The sequence below is a fragment of the Toxorhynchites rutilus genome, chromosome 2 (assembly GCF_029784135.1).
Source record: "Toxorhynchites rutilus septentrionalis strain SRP chromosome 2, ASM2978413v1, whole genome shotgun sequence".
Lineage (NCBI taxonomy): Eukaryota > Metazoa > Arthropoda > Insecta > Diptera > Culicidae > Toxorhynchites > Toxorhynchites rutilus.
In genome coordinates this window covers 969903-977384 of record NC_073745.1, presented here as the reverse complement: position 1 = coordinate 977384, position 7482 = coordinate 969903, and the positions used below count along the sequence as shown (strand labels likewise).

Below are 7482 nucleotides of genomic sequence, written 5' to 3'. Positions count from 1 at the left end.
GATCTTCGTGTCTGATTGTCCTTATATCACTATATTCTCGTTTTCCTTTTCCTTCGCGAGAAATCAAATCCTTTCTTACTAACAATAGAATAAGGTGAAATGTAAATACATATTAGATATAAGATAAGGCTTAAGAATCGAGTGTGATGAATGTGAGTGTGAACATTGTCAACATATCCTTATATCCCTTCCTTTTCCTGTAGAAAGTATGTCACCCTTCTAAACTCGAGTAGACCGCGAGTAATCGGTTTCCTACATCACTAACAGTAGAATTAAGGAAAAATGTTTATACAGGGTTTTCCATTTCGGGCTTCCGAAAGTATACAGCCCTGCGCTGACAACCTTTTGACATAGCTGTCAACCAAAGCGTCATATCGTTAGTTGAATGTCTGCCATTTTACAATATGGATCGTTTTAGCATCGCACAACGTGTTAATTTTGTTAAATTATACTATAAAAATGATGAAAAACCGGCAAATGTTTTTCGAGCATTACGGACGGATTTTGGTCGTCATGGACGGCCTACAGAGCACACAATCGCTAATGTAGTGCGTAAATTCGAACAAACTGGATCCGTAGCGGATATTGTGAAACCTGTGCATCATTGTAATGTGCGTTCGGCCGAAAATATTGCTGCTGTTGCTACCAGTGTGGAGGATGACCCGAATGTTTCGATTCCACGGCGTGCTCAGCAATTGGGCCTGTCAAACACATCATTGTGGCGAATTTTGCATTTGGACTTGCACCTACATCCATATAAAGTCCAACTGGTACAAAAATTAGAGCGTGGTGACCATGGAATGCGTCGGGCATACGTCGATTGGGTGAACGAACAACAACAGCAAAATGCTGAATTTTCGCATCAAATTTTCTTCAGCGATGAGGCACATTTCGAGCTCGGTGGCTATGTGAACACCCAAAATTTCCGTATATGGGGCTCAGAAAATCCACACGTGATTGTTGAGAGGCCATTGCATCCGCCAAAAGTCACTGTTTGGTGCGCATTATGGTCTGGTGGAGTCATCGGGCCGTATTTCTTTGAAAATGAGGACGGCGAGACGGTAACTGTGAATGGTGAGCGCTATGGCCGCATGTTAACCGATTTTTTTTTTGCCACAAGTTGAAGATATGGATACGGATGACATGTGGTTTCAGCAGGACGGCGCCACGTGCCACACAACACGACCGAACATGGCCATATTGCGAACGAAATTTGAGGGACGCATAATTTCGCGTTTTGGTGATGCCGATTGGCCGTCCAGATCATGCGATTTGAACCCGCTAGACTTTTTTTTGTGGGGTTATGCGAAAAACCGTGTCTATGCCAACTCTCCGCAAACTCTTGAACATTTGAAAGACAACATTCGTGAAGTTATGACCGAGATACCGCTCCATATGTACCGAAAAGTCATCGAAAATTACCTGTTCCGGATCAAGGTGTGCGAGGAAGCCCTAGGTGGACATTTGAATGATGTTGTATTTCACACATAACGGCATGAACCAAACTTTAATTTGAAATAAAAGTTTAATCGAAATTCGAATTCTAAGTGTGTTTTATTTCAATTTACTTTCGGAATTTAAAGTTGGAAAACCCTGTATATACTTGTAACAATACAAAACAATATACATTATATATACTTGTAATAATACAATACAAACTTATATAACTGAGCCTGTAAGAGCAAACGTTTTAAAAAAATAAGGAATCATGTGTGAGCTGTCACAAATAAAGTTTGAGAAATGAACCTCTGGAAAAAAAAAGTTGCCCAAAAAAAATTGAACGCGAATAAATTCAAGCACCGAGCATTCGGACACGCTTTTTTGACTATTTTTTTAATTCTCCTGAAACATGCTTAGAGTATATAGAATCACATTAGGATTTGTTGTCAGGATAAGATCATTTGTTTACATCATAGCTTCACCGGACTGAAAGACGAAATTTTCATTACTTCTGGGACCTTCTGGGCCAACAAATTTATTTAAAAGAAATGAATCCGGTCAATACTCCGGAACTAAAACCAATTAAGGAATACTGGTCAATTTTGAAACAAATACTGAAGAAAAAGAGTATTTTAAACTGAAGGATTTCAAGCGGAAATGGAACTAGCCGCTAAACAAGTAGGAACAAGACTCGTACAAGAGGTGAAGCACAGCAAAGTATGAGCAATGGCCTACGGTAAGAAGGAAATCTGAAATAATGGTCCTATAAATCGCAATAGCCACTAAAATATAATTAAGTGTTCAGAAACACGTTAAGGTTAAGGATACTACACTACACTTTTATTTGACAAACACATTATTTAGTCTAAAACTAATATCGGCCACGATTGAATTGAGAAGAAAAGGGGGCATTCAATCGTTGAGGACTTTTATAATCGTCGATCAAGTGAATTTCCTGTCGGGCGGTTAATGGCTTCTCCCACCGATCACAGACTGAGCAGATACTCCAAGCCGGTTGCAATGCATTCACACGCCTGTTACATTGAGCTATGGAAAATAACACATATTTCAGAACCTTAACAAGCCTTGAAGCTGTCGAAGCTTGTGTAGCTGTCGAATTTTTTCACCTGCTCAATTTTTGGAAAATTGAAAAATATATATAATTAATATTCGTGCTTTGATATTTTTCCATAACGCTGCTGTGAATAGTGAGTGCAACAAAGAAATTGGAAATCCATACTAAGCAAACAACCCATACAATCGATAAAAAAAGTCGGTGTAATCGTGATTAAAGAAATCAACCGCACAGTGTTTTAGATCTCACCGTATCGAGGCCTATATGGCCTCTTCCAGCGAGGGCGGTTCAGATGAACCTCCCGGAAGAAGTTTTCCTGAACTCTACAACCATCAAAATGAGTTTGGAGCATTAACAACTTTGCTTATGACAGGCAAAAACCAATCTCCACTTCCAAAGAAACCTCAGATCGTCAGATCGAGAGTGCACGGACAGCAGAAAAAGGTACACAATACATTCTTAAAACAAGAAAACCAAATCAGTTCGAAGAGCTGCTCAACCTCACTCACTTGTCAGATGGGACAGAGATCGAAATTAAGCTGCACCCTACGCTTAACTCATGCCGCTGTGTTATCGCGTCTTGGGACATTGCTGACATGACCGACGATGAACTACTGAGCGAGTTGAAAAGTCAACGAGTAAAAGCAGTGAAACATATAAAAAATACGCCACTTTTTGTTCTGACTATGAATCAATCAACATACCCTAAGCATGTGAAAGTTGGTCTGCTACGAATTGAAACGCGGACGTTTTACCCAGAACCGATGCTTTGTTTCAAATGTTATCAGTATGGTCACCCCAAACTCAAATGTCCCGGCCCAATAAGATGTTACAATTGCTCCCAAACACATGAAGATGCAAGAGAATCATGCGAAGAAAACTCTCATTGCCTCCATTGTAACGAAAACCACAGACCGTCCAGTCGTAAATGTATAAAGTACAAAGAAGAAAAAGCTGTCATCCAAACAAAAATCGATCTCAACCTCTCGTTTGATGAAGCTAGAAAACGTGTAGCAACTGGACACACTACCTACTCTAAAGTGGCCGCTCAACCTCGCCTTGATCGGGCTAGACTAGATGCACTACAGGAAGAAAACAAGAAAAAAGATGAACTAATTGCACTCCTAACCGAAAAAGTTAAGCGAAGTGAAGCGTTGGAACAGAAAATGGATGTAATCCTCAAAGTGCAAGCAGAAAAGAACTACGAATTTGACAACCTACTTAAAACAGTCCAGGAGCATGAACAAGCAAACAAACAGCTTGAAAAACAAAACTCTGCTATGAAACACTACACTCAAAAACTTCAAGAAAAAATCCAATTCGAGACGCGTAGTACCAACAAAAGTGAAACTGAAACTAGACGAAAATCAAAGCGTGTGAATGCTCGAGCATCATCATATCAACACAGTCAGAAAATTTCTCCCGAAAACAACCAACCTCCCTCCAAAAAGTCACAGTTACCAGCAACTTATCAACCTCCTGTATTATACGCGGAAGAACAAGTGGTGGATATTTCCGATTTTGAATTAGAGTTCGATGAAGATTCTTCACCTCACTATGTTCGGAAAACCCAGTAAGCCAACACCAACGCACAACAATCAACCCACCAGACTCAACGACGTAGACGTCATCAACAACAACAACCACGCATCTAACTGGATTGAGACAAACGAAAATGTAGACACTCCCTCACTTTCCGGCCGGGAAGCCCAGGACGTTACACCCACACCTGTTAATAGCGAAACCCTCTCTACGACCAGTAAAAGCAGTAGCAGCTGCTCAACGCCAATTAGCACCGTTAGTTCTGCTTCCAACATTGAAAATGATTCCAAAACTCTAGAATTTTCTTCGAACGATGCCTATCAAGAGTCTATGCATTTCCACACACGGTTCCTGACAGTAGATGTTCTCGAATCTCGGAGCAACCCTTCAAAAGCTTTCGATGTGAGGGGCCTGTCCCCATAACCAACTTTACGTGGTTTTTACCAACTGTGGGATCCAGGCGAAGGTTCGAGCTCCCGAATGTCAGCCCCAATGATTCAACATCATTCACCACCGCCTACAACGTCTTTTCATCTTTCACAAGCTGCAACTACTACCGGTGAGGGGTCCGTTAACCCCGGGCATTTCCTAACACCGGTCCTGATTGTAGATGTTCCCGTACCTCGGACTGATCCTACAGCAGCTACCGGTGTTGGGGACTTGCCCTTACAGGCAAATACAAGTATACGTATTGACAACAGACAATTCTCCCCTGCTACCTTCTCATTCTCAGATACTGAATTCAGACGAGTACGAGACAACGAGAACGAAAGTCAGTTCAGCAATATCTCCGAAATCAACACAAATAACAACGCCAACTATTCAGAAGAATTTCAACAACTGAAACGAGATCGTGAAAAGCATAACTTAGGCCGTCTACACATTAGGCAACAGCAACCCGATCTATGTTGGCGATGTCAATCGCATCGCCAACTCAGCTCTGCACATTGAGACAACTCGAACGCGATGAATTCGTTAAGTTTTTATCCGTCATCATAAACTGCCTAATCGCTGGCAGAGATGCCATTTATTTAACTGCCGAAAAAATCATACGGAGAGCAAATTATGAAAAATTGGTTTGAAAAAAACTACTTTACTTGGGATTTTTCTTGACACCAGGCAAAGAAAAAATAAATAAAAACTTAATTTCACAAATCATCGAATCAAATTGAATGCATACGCGGCTTCTTAAAACTACAATAGAATCAAAAGGGCACATTTGAAATACAATTTACACTATAGCAGAAAAAAAATCTGCTTATCTGGCATTCCTGGATGTACTTTTTTCGAAGGTGTTTCATCTCATATATCAAACAATAATACCATTTTTATTTGAAATATGTACCGTTGTGTTAATATTCCTTCGTGTGTACAATAGATTTCAGAATTTCTTTTGGGTTCTGCTTTTTTTCTAAATTCGAAATATTTCTAAAAAATTGATGTATACATTTATTTTTCGTTGGAGTAATACCACAAACCAGCAAACAATATTTACAAACATAAAAAAATCATTGAAATAAGAATACAGCCGAAAAGAATTATATAAAGAAAACAGAAAAATTTTCAACAATTCTTCTAAAGAATGATTTATGTATACAATAACGCTAAATATGAAAAATTCTCCCAGGGGTCACATATTCGCAGACCGCACCTTCGCACATGGTACAATCGAGAATCAGGGATGATAACGGTTTCCCGGAAATCTGACCAGAATTATCCAATCTTAGGCTATCTGTTGGTATTTGTTGAATCATTATTATAACCGACGGCATCAAGCTAAAGGTGACATATTTACCTAACATACTTATTTCGGCTCGCTGATAACAACAGACAGCAACAATTGCTGTTAACTTGGAAAAAACACATCCAGCGGATTCTGTGCTTCTTGCTCAATCTCCAATATTATACGCATCCTTGACCAATTCAGCACTCTTCCCGGACGGTATATCAAGAGAACTTGCATATTGATGGCATTTCCTAACGTCAAACGAATATATATTATATATAAACTAAACCAAAGTAGCAAAATACTTACATCTCGTTCGTTCATAGAAACAGATGCGCCAATATTGTAAACACTGTTTTGCATCACCACTGACAGATATTGAAATTCAATGAGCGCAGAAATCAGAAAAAACGTCAACAGCAATTGAACGAAAAGGTTGCCGACACAAATCGCGCGCGACTCGACATGCTGAGTTGAATCGAAAAAGTTGGTCCGACCAAAGTTGCCAGTTGCCTAGTGTGTATGCTCCCATTTGATTACACATGTTCTCAACTTTTTTGACAGATTCGTTAAGTTGCTTTCCAACTTAGGTTGCCTAGTGTGTAGATGGCCTTAGACTACAGCCTTGAAGTATCCTCACCCCTAGACAAGGATTTTTCAATTGACGAACTACTGCTAGCCCTAGATAACACGAAAGGTTCATCAACGGGTCCTGATAACATAGGCTACCCGATGCTGAAACGGCTTCCACTCCATTGCAAATACACCCTTCTAAAGGCATTCAACCATATCTGGTCTCATGGAGTATTTCCGAATTCATGGAAACAAAGCATCGTAATTCCAATACCAAAATCGGGAAAAAACAGCAAGGATTATAACCAATTTCGTCCCATTTCTCTGACCAGCTGTATAGCCAAAACCTTAGAAAAAATGGTCAACCGTAGGCTGACTACCCACCTAGAAACAAACGGAGTATTCCACCCACATCAATTTGCCTTTCGTAAAGGTATGGGCACAAGCGATTATTTTTCGGAATTAGACCATGTGATAACGGAAGCAGCAAAAAATCGAGAACATTGTGAAATTGTAGTTCTCGACATGAAAAAAGCTTATGATCGTGTATGGCACCGTCACGTGATGGATAGAATTATCAGCAACCACCTGGGGAAGAACATGACGCGATTCATAAGAAATTTCCTCGCGGAAAGAACATTTCAAGTAAGCTATGTAGGATCGTTATCGCGAGCAAAAATTCAAGAAAATGGTGTGCCCCAAGGGTCTGTGCTTTCTGTGACACTATTCTTGTTGGCAATCAATCCTATCTTTGGTGCTGCTCCTAAGAACGTCCGTATGTTCGTTTATGCTGACGATATTGTGATCGTTGCTACAGGCAAAATGGTCAAACACCTGCGCCTAAATTTGGAGAGAGCAGTTCAAGCCATCTCGAAATGGGCTTCTAGCGTAAGGTTTGAAATCTCGGTCGATAAGTCTTCCACTATGCATTGCTGCAAACTACAAAAACACCGAAAATGGCACCTTGACGGAGGGAAGATAGACCTGGACGGAGTTGAACTCCAAAGGCCAAAAACCACAAAAATTCTTGGTGTGATATTCGACAGAAGATGCTTGTTCAACAATTACACCAAAAAGTTGATCGAAGACTGCAGAAGTCGACTAAATCTGCTGAAAGCAATTTCTC

At 40.2% G+C, this 7482-nt stretch overlaps 1 long non-coding RNA gene across 1 annotated transcript; it reads right to left on the bottom strand.

The window, feature by feature from the left end:
• Positions 1 to 5661: 5661 nt before the first annotated feature.
• On the bottom strand, positions 5662 to 6232 carry LOC129770822 (uncharacterized). The gene is made up of 3 exons (XR_008742211.1): positions 6093 to 6232; positions 5853 to 6034; positions 5662 to 5789 (listed from the first exon to the last, which is right to left on the bottom strand). It is a non-coding gene; the product is annotated as an uncharacterized LOC129770822 (long non-coding RNA).
• Between the last annotated feature and the right edge of the window lie 1250 nt (positions 6233 to 7482).